General features: G+C 37.7%; 1 long non-coding RNA gene across 2 annotated transcripts in view; it reads left to right on the top strand.

Annotated features, from left to right (window-relative positions):
- LOC137158340 (uncharacterized) overlaps positions 1-11,574 on the top strand; it is a 69,178-nt gene extending 57,604 nt beyond the window's left edge. For both annotated transcript variants that reach the window (XR_010921377.1, XR_010921378.1), the window contains exon 3: positions 11,300-11,574. This is a non-coding gene — a long non-coding RNA (uncharacterized lncRNA). The remainder of the gene's footprint in view (positions 1-11,299) is intronic.
- Positions 11,575-16,725: the final 5,151 nt, after the last annotated feature.

The raw sequence follows: 16,725 nt of genomic DNA, 5'->3' as shown, positions 1-16,725 counted from the left end.
TTACATGAAATGTTCTGCCCATGTCTTTTTTTGCACTACTAATACAGATTGGTATAATTTACACCCTTTTAGAACCTCCACCACAGAATTTTCTGCAGTGCCCTAATGAGTGACAATGAAGCAGGTGGGAGTACGTGTGTCTAATTTCAGGGTCTCAATTTAGTGAATTCGTATCTGAGAATATCTTTAAAAGACAAATAGGACATGCCTAAATTCAAATTCTCATAATAGCTTCAGAGATGGTTTCAAAATCAGATATTTTTAATGTATTTACATAGTTCAAGGCAATGTGCCAACTTCCACAATTTTTTTACACGAGTGACATGATTTGGGCTGGGGCTGGAGTCAGTCTTATGATGGCAGAGAAGTGCCCTCTAGTGCATGTGAGCTCTCTCATTGGCTGCGGTCTCCTGGAAGAGCTTTCCCCCCATCCCCAGTAGCATCTATTATTTTGATTTTACAAACTACATCATTGGTTGTAATCTTGTAGTCTCTGCAGCCACCTAGTGGCCAGTCCATGCATATTCACTGAGGATAGCACTAAGGCCATGGTCCCCAAACTTTTAGGGTTGCGCCCCCCTCCTTAGCTGGTCCACACACCCCCAGGAGCTGCAATTGTTAGCCAGGCTGGGAACGGGGTCAAAGCCACGGGGAGCCAGGGCCCGAGCTGCAGTTGCGGCGAAATGGGGGATGAAGCTGCAGCCGCTGGGCCTGGGGTGGGAGCTAGGAGCCGGGAGTCAGGGCTGGCCAGGAGTGGGGCACAGGCCCGGGGCCGTAGCCAGGAACCGAGGCTGGGGCTTCAGCTGGGGGGTGGGACTGGAGCAGAGATGGGGGCAGAGCGGGGCTGGGTGGCGCTTCCTCCCCGTCCCTGTGGGGGCTGGCCCAGGCCCCGCCATGCCCCCCCAAAGGGCACACCCCACAGTTTGGGGACCTCTGAACTAAAGGGAAGGAGGAGGAAGCCTTCTTTCTGTAATAAGTGTGATATGCAGAAGTATTGGCATGAACCAAATCAAAACACCAAACTTTATTTCCTTGCCACGGTCACCTAACTTTGGTCAGGATCAGAAAGGTGAATACTGGGACTGTCAATTAATCGCAGTTAATGCATGCGATTAATGCAAAACAAATTAACTAGATTTTAAAAAATAATTGTGGTTAATTGCACTGTAAAAGAAAAACAAAAGAAATAGTATTTTTCTATTCAGCTCATATAACTCCACTCAGTCCTACTTCTTGTTCAGACAATTGCTAAGACAAACAAATTTGACATTTATGGGAGATCGTGCTGCCTGCTACTTATTTACAATGTCATTTGAAAGTGAGAACGGGCATTTGCATGGCACTGTTTAGCTGGTGTTGCAAGGTATTTACGTGCAGATATACTAAACATTCATATGCCCATTGTGCTTCAATTGGTAGGCTCTAAAGTTTTACATTATTTTGTTTTTGAATGCAGTTATGTAAAAATAATAATTCTACATTTGTAAATTGCACTTTCGTGATAGAGTTTGCACTACAGTACTTATGAGGTGAATTGAAAAATACTATTTTTACAGGTTAAATATTTGTAATAAAAAGTAATATAAAGTGAACACTGTACACTTTGTATTTTATGTTGTAATTGAAATCAATATATTTGAAAATGTAGAAAAACATCCAAAATATTTATAATAGATGTAAATTGGTATTCTATTATTGTTTAACAGGGCAATTAAAACTGATTAATCACAACTATTTTTTTTAAATCTCGTGATTAATTGCGATTATGTTTTTTTAATCATTTGACTGCCCTAGAGAATACCCTTGTCATATGGGTCAGTACTTACAGACTATAGTAACTACCGTTATCCTAAACTTCTAATACCAATTTCCTCCGTAGTAGCACATTGAATCTTGACCTCAGTCATTATTCTTAAGCTAAACCTATGATAGGCCTTGGAAAGCTTAGCTATTTATTTCAAATTAATCCAAACTAACATGAATTATAAATGTTCATGTCTCTCTTCTCCTTCCCCTTCTCTGACACCTCCTTCTTCCTTCCTTCCAGTTCAGTCAGATTGCTTTGATTCATATAGCCCACCTTCTCTTACTTCTAACTTCTGCTCCCCATGCCCACTAGCAAACTTTGCTTAAACTTTCTCTCTCAACCTTTTGTTACAGGATAGGTTTAAGATAAGGCCTGGGTCCAACTCAGCCCTTCTCCAAGTGCTACCTTATAAAGACAGCCATTCTGGAATTTGTAGACCCCCAGAGGCTCATACGACTACAGCTTACAAAAAGGTCTGCAGGGATCAAGGGAAGTGATTATTCCCCTCTATTCGGCATTGGTGAGGCCTCATTTGGAGTACTGTGTCCAGTTTTGGTCCCCCCACTACAGAAAGGATGTGGACAAATTGGAGAGAGTCCAGCAGAGGGCAACAAAAATGATTAAGTGGATGGAGCATATGACTTATGAGAAGAGGCTGAGGGAACTAGGCTTGTTTAGTCTGCAGAAGAAAAGAATGAGGGTGGATTTGATAGCAGCCTTTAACTGCCTGAAAGGAGGATGGAGCTCGGCTGTTCTCAGTGATAGTAGATGACAGAACTAGGAGCAATGGTCTCAAGTTGCAGTGGGAGAAGTCTGGGTTGGATATTAGGAAAAACTTTTTCACTAGGAGGGTGGTGAAGCACTGGAATGGGTTACCTAGGGCGGTGATGGAATATCTAGCCTTAGAGATTTTTAAGGTGCGGCTTGACAAAGCCCTGGCTGGGATGGTTTAGTTGGGGTTGGTCCTGCTTTGAGCAGGGGGTTGGACTAGATGACCTCCTGAGGTCCCTTCCAACTATAATCTTCTATGATTCTATGGCCGTTGACTGAGAGCTGGAGATGCAAGCAGTACTCTGAACAGGATCCCTGCTGGCATGACACTGAGAAGCTGGAAGAAGATGAGGAACCTAGTCATAATGGATCAGAGAGCACTTAGTGCCCACTTCAGAGCAGGTACCATTATGGGTAGAAAAGGAAACTTTATCTTTCAAAGTCATTTGATTCATAACTGTCCAATAATTAATCATGTTAATTTTAAATACTTTAGAAAAATATTTTAATTATGGGATGCCATCCCAAATGAAAGAGGCTCCCTATGTTGCTAAACGCTTCCAGCTTTATCATTATATATGTCTGGATTAATCCAATGTGTTTCTTTCTCTGAGAAATGTAGTTGCTAATCTGATTGATATAGTTCTTTCCTATTAGATCATGTTCAGATTACACCAAAATCAGATTAGTTTCTGGTTTTTAAACAAAAGACCTGAATGTCTGGTATTTCTGAATGTGTGTGTACACAGCTCTTGTCTCATTTCTCTGCCCAAGAGGAAATAAGTATTCAGTTGTATCCCCCTACAAAATTTTAGTACAGTAGATTTTCCATATATAGTGGATTAGCGTCGCAATCTGAGAGAGAGGTATTCAAAATGTTCTGCCACTACAAAATCTCTTAAAGTAGCTAAAAGTTTCATTTGCCTCCTGACCATACTGCCATAAACATTTTACATAATGCACTGTCTGCACTCCAGCTTTGCTCTTATACTCTTCATCATTACCCATGCAGAGGCTGTTCAAGACACAACATTTAACCATGCCACCTCGCTCTCACCCATAGAACAGAAGTTCTCTCAACCAAGGATAAATGTTCCCCAGGAAGTCTGAGGGTAGTGGTGCATCAAGCTGTCGATGGTTCAGTGGTTATGGTAAAAAGGGGGTTGGGGAAGGCAAGCCAATGTCCTCCAGCAAAAGAGAGGGAAATCAGGACCTGATATTTCTTAATATTTCTCATATTAAATTAAAAAATATATATATTTTTGAAGAGAAAATGAGGCAGTTTAATAAAAGAACAGAAAAGACCAAGAGAATGTTATGAGATGATGATTGTTTATTTTTTTGTTTTGTTTTGTTTGCTTCATATTCAATGTAGGCTGTAGTTCTGGTAGGTTTTTTTTAACTAACTGTCCACCCTCTTGCCAAACTAGATGGCAAGTTTTAAATGTTAGTCTGATGTTTAGTTGTTGTTGGAAGTTCATCTGAATTTTTGTGTGCAATTAATATTTTTATCCTCTTGTCAGCCTTGTAGTGCATTTTATAATGTAGAATTATATTGGATCTGTAAAATCATAGTGGAAATCAGTTTGCTGGCTTTGAAATAGTCTTTTTACTAGATCCACTTCTAGTAACTTACAAAAAAATGAGTAACAAGGGAAAATAGCTATATTTTAAAAAACTAAAATCAATCAGGTTTACTGATGTTAGAATTTCTGCTATGAGGTATGGTTAATTCAATGTACAAAGAAATAATTTTACCACATGGTGGAGCTCTCTGCTTACTCTACAGATAAGAGACAGTCGGATAGCAAGACAAGTTGATCATTTCTCAGAATTATTTATGTAGCTGGCAGATTTGTACTCTAAGGACCTCTCCAAAATCCTCCAGCAAAAAGAAATCAGGACCTGTTAAAAATGTGGAATTGTTCAATCAGAACTGATTTTTTTAATTTAACTTTTGAAAAATTTCAATTTTTTTGTTTTGAGTCAACTCAAGTTTGAGTTTTCAGAACTGCAGTATTCACACTGCTCTGCCTTCCATACATATCCCAGACACCAGACCTAAGCATTGACAGCTATGTAGCAAAATTAGTAAAAATTTAAAAAACCCAAAAACTATGCCCCAAGAGCAAGTGGTTGATTTCTACCCCTGCAGATCATTGGTGTCTTTACTATGCTAGATTTAACAGAAGAGTCTGCAAAATAAAATACTTATTTAAAAAACAAATATGACCCAATTGTAGCACATACCATCTGTCTCAAAAGCTAACTCCGTTTGCCAGTGTGCCTTGATTCTGAACAGGCGGGACCACCTCCAATAATTCCTTAGCTTTTCTGTTGATACTAACAACAAGGCCGCATTTATGCTATGGACACCTGCATCCTGTGACAAAGAATCTGACTGCCAATTTATTTCATATAAACTAACAGATTCCAATGCCTTTCAAGCAGTTTAAACAAGTGCTGGAGTATTGTGTCCAGTTCTGGGTGCCATATTTCAGGAAAGATGTGGACAAATTGAAAAAAGTCCAGAGAAGAGCAACAAAAATGATTAAAGGTCTAGAAAACATGACCTATGAGGGAAGATTGAAAAAATTAGGTTTGTTTAGTCTGGAGAAGAGAAGACTGAGAGGGGATGTGATAACAGTTTTCAAGTACTTAAAAGGTTGTTACACGGAGGAAGGAGAAAATTGTTCTCCTTAACTTCTGAGGATAAGACAAGAAGCAATGGGCTTAAATTGCAGCAAGGACAGTTTAGTTTGGATATAAACTACCCTGACAGTTAGGAAATTTTTCCTAATCATTGGAATAAATTGCTAGGGAGGTTGTAGAATTTCCATCACTGGTGATTTTAAAGAGTGGGTTAGAAAAACGTCTGTCAGGGATGGTCTAGATAATGCTTGGTCCTGCCATAAGTGCAGGGGACTGGAGGTCCCTTCCAGTCCTACGATTCTATGATTAAATCTGATACTGTGGCATTGAAAGGGGAGACTCTGTATTACCTGGACACTCAGCCATCCAATCCATTCATTCATTTTTTCATTAATTTTTAAAAATAACAGTTACATATATTTTGTTTGCCTTGGTAGCTCCCTGAAACCTTTCACACAAAATCACATGTTAAGAAAAACATCTTCTTCTTCCCAACTCACTTAGTACAGTCTGGTCTCACATGACACTGAGGGAAAAGGCTAAGGACACTGCAGCAGATGCAGTTAAGTTGAAAAATAAATGGCTAAGTCATCTTCATTAACAAAAAAGTCATTCCCACATGGATGCAGAGGTAAACGGAGTATGTGGTGTTTGTGCAGTTTTAGGGAACATCTGTGTTTGTAATGATAGAAGATTCATTGCATGATAATGGAGCTAAAAACCCAAAGGAAAATCCTTTCATTGGCTAAAAGAAGACTAGAAGGCCAGCTTTCACAAAGAAATTGTTTTGTGGATTTGCTCATTGACATGATCTCCTCCCATTAAGTGCTATGGGTGGCATTCCTATGGGGAAATGAGTGGTAGTCACAAGGGAACTAATTACATACTCACCACTATAGGCTTTAAAGCTATAGACCATATTTTAGCTTCTTTGTTTAAGGGAACAATGTATTCTAGTTTAGAATGCAAATTTAAGGGCTTGTCTACACACACAAATTGCACTGATTGAATTAAACCAGTTTCTAAATTGATTCACAGTTAAATTACATGGACACCTTAAACTGTTTACCAAATTAACCTAAATCAATATTAGCTACTCTTAAATTAGTTGAAGGATATCCACACAAGAGGATTGCACTGATTTAACTAAATAAAGTTAGAAATTGATTTAATTAAATCAGTACAATTTATATGAGTAGATTAAACCTAGGTTTTATTTAAAGGGGAGATGTCTTACAACCCTTAACAAGAATAGTGAAGCTGTTTTTAAAAATGTTTATGGAAACGACCATGATGTTGGAAGCCAAGAACAACAGAATTGCCTGAGAGTACAAGAAGCAGAAAATGAAGGCAACTGTAAACAAAAAGTGAAATTGACCACCTAGTTTTATTACTCAATATTAGAGCTGGTCAGAGAAACTTCAAAGGAGCCATATTGCATAAGAATATGCAATTCTGCCAAAATCAAAAAGCTTTGCAAAATCAGGTAAATTTTGCTGGAATTTTTTTTGAAAAAGAAGTTCTCACAACACCAGAAATTCCAGTTTCAACACTTGTGAATGAAATATTTTGATTTCTTGTTTTGAAGCAACTTTTTGTTTTGAATTTTTATTTTGTATTATACAATACGAAGTCTAAATTGACTCAGTAAAAACAAAACATTTTGAACAACCCATTATTTTAAAATTTCCTTTGTGGAGAATTTTAAAGTTTTCAGTTTTTTCTCCAATTTGGAATGAAGCCAAAATCTGAAATCTCAAAAGCCCTTGCGAAATATTACTTTTGTCCTCTGCACAGCTCTATTCAATATAAGTGAAGAGCAAAATGTTAACTAAAGCACCTAGAGTGGGGACCATTACAAATGTTTCACTTACTTATATATCATTCTAAAATAGGGAAATATCACAAATACAATAAATATAATAAATAGTAAAAGGGAAGTTATTAAGCATGCCCATTGTACTTTACAAAGAGAAGAAGCATGTGTTTAACATGGATATTACATAGGGCTAGAAGTATGGAGATACTACAGAGTTCCACGGTATTTCAGGTTTAGCTTCTGATTTGCTTGTGTGACCTTGGGCATATCACTTAACCTTTCCGTGTTTCAATTTGCACATCTGTATAATCTGTTAAATTTATGTAAATTAGGAGTGCATTAAATCTATTTTTCAGTATTCATATAGTACTTGAGATCCCCAGATGAAAGGAACTATTTGAAACACAAAGTATTACTATTATTTAAAATTCTTTACATTTTTAACTCCATGCTTGATATGTTGTTTTTATATTAGTTTTTTTTTAAAATGGTTGCACCAATAACAGTATAATAAACACACTTTATAAGTGATGGATAAGAAAGAAATTCTCATTGACAAAGTGAAACATAGAAAGACTGTGATCATAAATTATTTTACTTTGCAAGCCTTCTTCACTGATGTCTAAAAAACAGTACGTAAGAGTTCAAAGTAAAACATAGATCTGATCCTAATCTATTGATACCAGTGGCAAACCTTTCATTGACTTCAGGGGGATCAGAAACGCAACCTGGATTTCACATTCTAGTTGAGAAAACTTATTGCTAATCCTTGTTGATGTTATTCGTAGCACAGATCTCCCCTAATAACTTCTTTAAAATAAATACTATGTTAAGTTAGGGTTAAATATTGTGCTGTACCTTGACAGACCAAATGGGAATGAATTAATCTGGAGTTTTTCCAAGGACAAAAATGTTATGTTATATATCACTGTAATGTGCCTTCTGTTCAGATCAATCAATTCACATCCATTTGGAATACTCCAAAGTGATATATAATGTGTCTTTTCCTTTTGAGAATTATAAAAAAAATATGAGAAAATCTGTTATGTTGAAAAGGTCAAGGTGCTAATTGATTATCAAATGTCTCATTCAACCTTTGTGGAAATGTTTCCATTGGGATAACTCAATTTAATTCAGCATAATATAATTTGTTGATACATTTTGAAGTTCAAATAATGAGATTTAAAAGCAAAGAATGAAAGGCCCTTTAGAGCAATCTAACACTGATAGCTTGAAATGGCCATAATCTTATAACTTTTTGGTTGCATGATGTGATGATGATATGATTTGGAGCTAGGTGGTATAGTGATATATGCTTCATTTGTATCCATTCTATCAAGTGACATTTATTGGAAACTGACTGTTGAACTGCTTTCCATGTCTGTTGCTATCTATCTGCTTTGGTGCTGTTGGAGATTGTAATTACATTTTGCTTCATTTCCTGTATAATTTATGTGAAAAATCCTTCAATGGCAGGGAAGCACAAAGCCCAGACAATGAGAACATGACACTGTATAAGATTTAAGATGGTTGTTTGGGACTGAAGATAGAAGCTGGCCATGACTCAGGCAGTTTCAAGGTCACCCAACATGGACAGAGCCCAAGAAATGCAGCAGTTTTGTGACTGTGGAACCTAAAAATATTTTGATACTTCTAATAAACATTGATCTTATGTTTATTCTTCTCAGAAATTAAGCTGTGTCTTATGGGGAGAGTAAATAGAGATTATTAATTTTATTATGTCTAATTACCAGAAAATTTAGAGAGTAGGATACTCAACATGTATAGTGATTACAGTGTTTTTAGTTCCATAGCTTAACATTTTGTTGTATTGTTTTATTAACCTCTCTGAATTTTTTCTTTTGCCTGTTTCTTGATGGTGCTGGCCATTGTTTTTTAAATTAACAAGTATTTTAATGCCAAATGATTATCAGCTGGGTTTCGTTTTAGGAAAATGTTCTTACTAAATCATCATCCTTCCAGCTTCTCTCAGCACCACTCAGGTGTAAGATATTACAGTCTAGAAATAATAAGATGGGTTCATTTCTTCAGGAAAAAAACAAACCTGTCTTCAGTTTGCTTCATTGATGCTTTAAAAATTGTTCAGTGTTTTTCATGGGAAAATATAGGTTCTGTTTCCTAATGACATTGCTATTTATTTACATAATGGCATATGAATAGTAAAGGAAGGCAATCTGCAGTATGTATCCATAATCTGTGTTTGAATAGCACCTAGCACAATGGAGTCCTGATCCATAACTGGACTCCTAGGTTTTATCCACAATACGAATAATTAATAATAATAGTATTGTATGCAATAAATAGTGCTGAGATAGATTTACCTTCCTGAATTGCTGGTGGACACCATCTCTTTTGTAGAGAAATCATTTAATCATCCTAATTCACTGTTGAAGGCTTTTTTAAATTGTGATGCTGTCTGCATATACTGAATTTTACTGCTGTGAAAATGAACCGACTTGCTGCTAAAAACAAGGGATGCTGAATGCGTGTTTTGTGCAGTTGCCCTTCCACATGATTGCTCATGATGACCTGAAAGACTCTTCCCTAGCATCTCCAGATCAGAATTTGTCAGTCAAGCCAAAATGTTGTACAAGTTTGACACAATTCTTTAAATTAATAGATTGTGCTACATCACGTGTGAAAATAATTTCCAACATGATATAATACAGTACTGCCCACACAGTACTGACCCTCCTCCCCCAGGTCTGAATACCGACCAGATTTGTAGTGTTTGAAATCTGGAACTAGAATTTGCAAAATCCCACTATGTTCATATTAGTTTAGTCCAAAGGCATAGATCTGAACACCTCAGAACAATGAAATGTGTGAAGCTTGCACCTAAATTTTGGGGTTGAGCCTATCGCTATTTAAAATCTTACTAAACGAGAAAGCTGGTAAAATCTGCAAGATTTATTTTATTCTTTTTATGCATCTATTTTTCTTAGTTTCCCTTTTAAGACACCCAATGTCTCCTTCTATAAGGCTTACCAAGGAAACAGTTTTTCACTTGATTAGCCAACACCAGGCATGTGGAATGTTCTTTTCTAAAAACCTTTTCCAAAATATTCACTAGAGACCCTTTAAAATTAAATCTTTGCGCTTCATATTTAATGTTTCTTATCAATGTTTCAGGACACTAGGATTCTAACTAGTCATCTTACAATTAGAACAATTGGAATGCAAATGATATTTCATTTCCGAGCAGAAGTTGATTCTGCACATATTATTGTTGAACACTATAAAGACATACTCCCCCAATACAGTTTTTCAGATTTATTGCAGAGCAGAGAGCATCCTCTATTGAATTAACCTAGATGATCATTATCATTCATGTGCCTGCCAGAGTTTCTATTGCAATTTACCACTTTCATTTTGTTGTATTTGATTGTGCTGTCATTATTTCATTTATTACATTGCAGCCTAGACATCTAACTGTACTTGCTCTCAGTGCAGGAAGATTTCCATCATCCATCCCCATTATGTATGTAGTGGTTTATGGCTTTACAAAAATATAATATAAGAAAACATTTTCCAATCCAAATCACTACAGAGTAAAATGGAATAGCTCTGACTGGCCCTTATATATAGGGCCTCTCAGACAAGGATCTCAAAGTGGTTTACAAATAGTAATTAATTAAACCCGAAAACTCAAAACAATCCTGTGTGATGATAAAGTATTATGCCCATTTTTCAGATGAGGAGAAATGATTTGCCATAGCCCAACAATAAAGCGGTGGTAGAACACAGGTTAGAAATCACACCCCTGATCTTGCATGGTGTCCCACACGAATAAACCCCTTGGGTCTATGCAGAGGCCCATTGAAGTCCAATGGAGCTCCACACAGTGCAGGGGTCCCCACCCCACTGTATTCTTGAGGAAGCAGATACTCGGAAAATGTTTACAATCCATTCTGGGCAGTATAGCAGCACTGCTATTACACGGTAGCTCTGCTGCTGTAGCACCATAATGTAGATGCTTCTAACAGCAACAGAAGGGTTTTTCTCATCACTGGAGTTAATCCACCTCCCTCAGCTGCAGTAGCTAGGCCAACAGAAACAATCTTCTGTTGAACTAGCTTCATCTAGATCCAAGGTTAGGTTGGCACAGCTACAGCACACAGAGGTGTGATGGGATACAACTGACTTGAACTGAACCACAACCAAACTTTCTGATGTTCAAACAAGTATGGATAACCTCACCCCTCTCCTGTTGTTCTTCATTTCTGCAGGTCTGTGCACTTCCTGGAGCTGGCCAGAAATGGAAAGAGAAAATATTGTTAATTTCATGAGTCTATTCTCACAAGATTTCTAGCACAGGTCTGCAAACTCAAGGTATTCAAAGGGTCAGAAAAGCATCTGAATGTTTGGCTGCTTTTCCCAGCCACTGAATTTCTTAAGGTTTCTCCCCTCACTAATGTGCTGATTTTTTTACTGCACCCATTTTTTACTGCTTGTAATGACTCATGTAATCTAGAAAATAATTTGGTTAACATGCTTTCAATAAAGTCTCTGATGAAATGTATATGTTTGTAATATACTTAACACATTGATGTGCAAAGGACAGTCAGACTGGAATGAGGCAGTGTGTCATCTTATACTAAGCACAGCTTCTATAATGGTAACAGTAGCCCCTGCCTGAGGCAAAAATGAATCAAGCTTTCTTACAGTTCAATGTTTGCTCCACAGCGGATGGTGCTATAGGTCACAGAGCCCAGATTCTAACATGTGGGGCCAAAGCTAGGGCACATTCAGAGGAAGGTACTCTCTTCCACTGTGAAACCCAGGCCAAGCCAAAATCTTCTCATTTTCAGTGCAAGACGTAAGAATCCACTCTTTCTGCATGCCTTCTCCTGCTAGGTTGTGGAATGGGCCCAGCTGCATGTCCCAGAGAAATAAATAACTTGCATTACTTTCTTTTAAGTAAGTGGCCTTGTGATTGAGAGGGAGTGCTTGAAAACTGAGTCCCTCTTAAATGAGAGACTGGATGTATTTATGGCATACACACCCATAGGGCTAAATCATGACCTAACATCAAAGCCCTGCTCCAGGAGTCAGGCAGGCTGTGCCCTCATGTTGGGTCAGCAGTACACCCACTTGTGTGAAGAGTGGTTGGAGCATCCCTACTTCAGCAGAAGTGACCTCACAACAATGATAATTTATGGTGCTTAGCTGTGCTAGTTGGAAAGGGTTGGTGGTGGTCAGCTAACACACCTCACTCCAGGCACTGAGTTTCAGCTGGACACATGGTAACTTGGTTCAGCTGTCCCAGTCAGCACAGTTTGTTAGGGATGGTGGCACTGATGACTACTTGCTGGTGTCACACAATCTGTGTAAGGGGATTATTTGCAATAGCAGACCCATTTGCTGCAGGCCTGTGATTCCGTCTGCAGTTCTGTCAGTGAGACAGTGCATACCATCTGCAGTATTGTTGCACAATTTCTCCAAAGCGTGTGGCATGTGTGTATGTTCCCTTACTACCCATATACGCAGAGCTTAGTCTTTGATTATGGGCTCTACAATGCTCAAATAAGTGAGGCCATGATTTTGCCTATGCCATTTTTCTAAATCTGATACACTTCTAAATTTTCATTGTGACTTTTTTGTGATTGTACAGATGTAAATGAGAAAAGAATTTGTCCCATAGAGCTTAACAACAATAGGGTACTGCAGTATTCATTTCTTTCATAAGAATGAACGCCTCAGAATATTCCTAGTTTAACTCATTTTAGAACTAATTTGAATGAAAAACATCAAAATCACTTTTTGAGGAATTTATTTAATTTCTTTCAGTTATCTTATTGAGCAATTCAAAAGGTTAATTTTATTCCTATATATCCTGTAACATATTTTGCTGTCTTCTTTGGAAAAATTAATCTTGACTAAAATAATGAAACATTGGCCAATAAAGTCACTGGATACTGACTAGAACAGTCAGAAAACTAGCAGGTGAAATTCACAAGAATTTTTGCAAAAACTTTCTCATCTTTTTGTTGAAATTAAAAATTGTGGTACAAAATTTTGTTGGTATATCTTAGTCTGATAAATTTCTACCAGGTGTAAACTGGCCCCTGTCATGTCAATACAGACTCATCTGAGATAAGTGTGCCAAGATATAAAGAAAATGGGCTTATGGCAATTGACACCAACTGAGCATCTGCTCCCAATTTCATGCCAGAATTTCTGTGTCATGTTTATTACACATAAGATCACCTATAATTTTTGTACCTCAGCAAAAAAATAGGTAGGTGTTCTAAATCCTCAAATAGCTTGTTTTCATTACAATGTTTTACCATGTTTGAGCAGTGTTTTGAAGAATAAAGGGAGAGTATAAATTGCAGTCTGTATTCTATGCCTTATGCTGGCCATTGGAGAAAATATATCAAGAAGTGGAATGTCATTCTAGTGACTTTCTTTTTGTCCAGGAAACTTAGTTGTACTTAAAAGGTGCAGCACTACAAACTATCTTACAGTGATTTAAGTTCATCCTACATCCTGGTTCTCTGAAATGAAATCTTATTTTGAACAAAAAATGTAGGAAAACAGTCTTCTTCAGAACTAATGTTGTTCTGGTGCCATACTGCACTCTGTTCTGCAAGAGATACATCATGAGTAAGAAACTAAAGTCTTTCTTCTTTGAAGATCAACTGTATTGTCACCTAATCTTAGCCTCAACCGGCCCTGAAAGTGAAAGGTTCCCAAACCGTGTGTCTCAGTTTTTCAGTGAGTTCTCTGTGCCCAATAATATCAGTATTTTTTAAAAAAAAATTGTTTTGAGTGTAACCTGGTTGCTGCTGAGAGGAAAGTGCTTAGCACTTCTCAGGATGGGGCTCAATAAAAATGCACATGGTTCTCATTTTCCAAACTTTGAAATATATAGAAAAGTGTGGAGATACACAGGGACAGAGCCAAATAGGAACTTAGAAGGCTAGATAGATGCAAACTCTGATTTTATGGAGCTCTGAGTGGGCATCCTTTACATTTACAACCTTTATAAAATTGCAGGCTGAAATAACCAGGAGTTTCAATCCTGTGAACCTCCTAAGCACAGAAACATCACAGGGATCTAAGGGCTTAATTTCAGTCCCATGAATCTCCTTAAAACTGAAGCTCCACAGTAATATGCAAACTCAAGGAATACAACTTTTTGTTAACCTGGAGTTTCAGTTAACCAGAGTTCAGAAAATCTAGGTTGTCATGTGTCTATTTTTAAATATATAAAAGTTGCTGCATGACAAATCAGTCTTCCTGTCATGCACAGAAAGCAGCAATTATGTGCATGTGTTAAAAGGTTAAAGTGTTCTTTGAAATTCAGGGGATATAAAATATTAAAACACCAATTAGAATCAAGTGTATAATCACTGTAATATTCACAAGTGATAGAATGAGCCAAAGTGAATTTTTGGATGAAATACAGTATGTGGAAATTGGTAGTTGGATTTTCTAGCTGTTAAACTGCTGAGTAAAAAAGTTAGCAAAGGATTCTGCACCACACTCCGCATTAATAGTTCTGTTTTTAAAAAAAGTCTCATCATAATAGCAGGAATTATGGACAATAGTAGAGCACCACTAATTTCTGCAATGAGTGCTCTCTGCCTGCTTTCCAGTTGCTCAGAGAGAGTACTTTGCATCCCTTTGTATAAGACAATTTCAGAAGCCATGATTCTCGCTGTTCATTTTTGTTTGTGCTTTTAGCATTGAGTAGTAACTTCAAATGAACGTAAGTAACATAACTCCAGCATTGGCAACTTTAGAGCAATGTTGTGCTGAATTGTCTCCTTGTTTTAAGATTAGACTTCAAGGATTTTTTTTAATGAAAGGGAAACTAATATCTTCCCTTCCTGACAAATTAGGAAACATTAGACAATTAAATCTATTTATAAAACTCCTCTGCATCATTAGTGTTAGCATTCTCCCAAGCTCTGTGTTTTGTTAGCTCAGTAGCATACTGTTGCTGGCCTATAAAAGGGGACAGTTTTATTCATGGAATGAAAAAATCCTAATGAACAAATATTAAACCTTAATCTTTGTTGTGTTATTCCCTAAAATGTAATCTAGGACTTCTGGGAGCCCAGACTAACGTGAACGTTGAAAGTCTTGCCAGGAGATGTGAGAACAGCAGAATAGAGAGGGAAGGGAAGTTTTTCTAATCTGGAGTAGGAGGATGTGAGCCAGCTAGGTGCCAGAATAAAATAGCTGCTCTTTCAATCAGACATCTCCAGAGACATCTGAAAGTACGGAGATATATAAAAGGCTCCAGATCTTCAACCAAAATTGCAGTAAGTTAAAAGGGATAGCAGGATCCTTTTGTGAGGAAGGGTAGCTTCTGGGCAGAGAAGAGATCCAGCAGAATTTCACCTGTATTGACTGAATGTGCCCAGGTGGTAATGTTAAAATGTTAGCTTAGCTTTGAGTTTGCAGCAGTTGGCCTTGCTTTTCAGCTGCTAGTGTTGTCACAGCATGTAGCTTCCTTTAGATTGCTGAAAACTACATCACTCAGCATCACTGCTATATGTCAACTACTGAGAAACAAAGTCAATGTGTCACTGCAATCCTCCTCCTTCCCTGTTCCCTCCCTACTCTCTGTCCACCTGATGTATTGTGTCACCTTGATTAGTTTGACTGAAAGCTCATTGAGGCAGACAACAGGACTTTCTCTGAGGTGCCTGCTATATCTTTAGCTGTTGTTGTGGTATCTTCCCATTGAGCAGACTAGTTTCAAGGTATAAACTTTTTATTGGGAATGGAAATTGTTAAATTTCAATAAGGTCACAACTTTCTACTGCTCTTTGGCTGTAGCCTGCAGCTGTGATGTCCTGGCTGGGTTCCTTTGTGTTGGCTCCCCAGCAGCAAGTGTGTCTCAGGTAACTCGTATGAGAAATGTGGTACTTCCTACTGTATAGCACACACCTTCCCTTCTTTAGATCCCTTTCTAAATGTCCTGCTTTCTCAGCAGATTGTAGCTTAATGGTTGGGTTTATTGCAGTTTATGCATATTAGCCCCCATGCTGGGCATTTACTATCCTCATGCAAATTACCACATCACTGGCATTGTTTCCTGCTTTCCATGTTCCTGTCCTTGGTCATTTTAATTTCTGTGGACTTCTCCCTTGCTGGTTTAACTATTGTACAAAAAGTCATATGCTCTGTATCTTTCTCTTGGATTTCAATTTGTTCACTGCTTAGCATATACACATTGACCTTTTGAAAGTAAGTTTCACCTCCCTTAGTCCTTCATGGATATTCTTATTGTTACACACCAGAGCAGTCTGGTCTTTAATGAGCGAGTCTTTTTTTAATAGTCTATATTCACAGGATTGACTTTTTAGTTATAAGCCTGTGGCAAACTCCTCTATTGTTTCCCCTTCATTCTGTGTTCTCATCCTGAACATAGATCTCTCATAAGTAACGTTTTTTTTCTGGGGATACAATGATCTTCAAACATTTTCATTCTCTCTGCAGAGCTTTCCTCTCTTTTTCCTCACCAATGAAATGCATTGTATACAGCGAGCACTATTTTGCTCATCCTCCAGTTTGTTTGTATCTATGGCTTTCATGTATAGCTCACATCGCTGTTTGAACCATTTCCAGGCACATTCAACATTTCTGCTGATTCTCAGGCCTGGTGGGGGAGTTACTTGCAGGAGCACAGGCTGTG

Source organism: Emydura macquarii, unplaced genomic scaffold (genome assembly GCF_026122565.2).
Source record: "Emydura macquarii macquarii isolate MOO-44397 ecotype Brisbane River unplaced genomic scaffold, CSIRO-AGI_Emac_v2 contig_1644, whole genome shotgun sequence".
In the NCBI taxonomy this organism is placed as follows: Eukaryota; Metazoa; Chordata; order Testudines; family Chelidae; genus Emydura; species Emydura macquarii.
The sequence above is the reverse complement of the archived record's forward strand: the minus strand, read 5'-3'. Positions and strand labels throughout refer to the sequence as shown.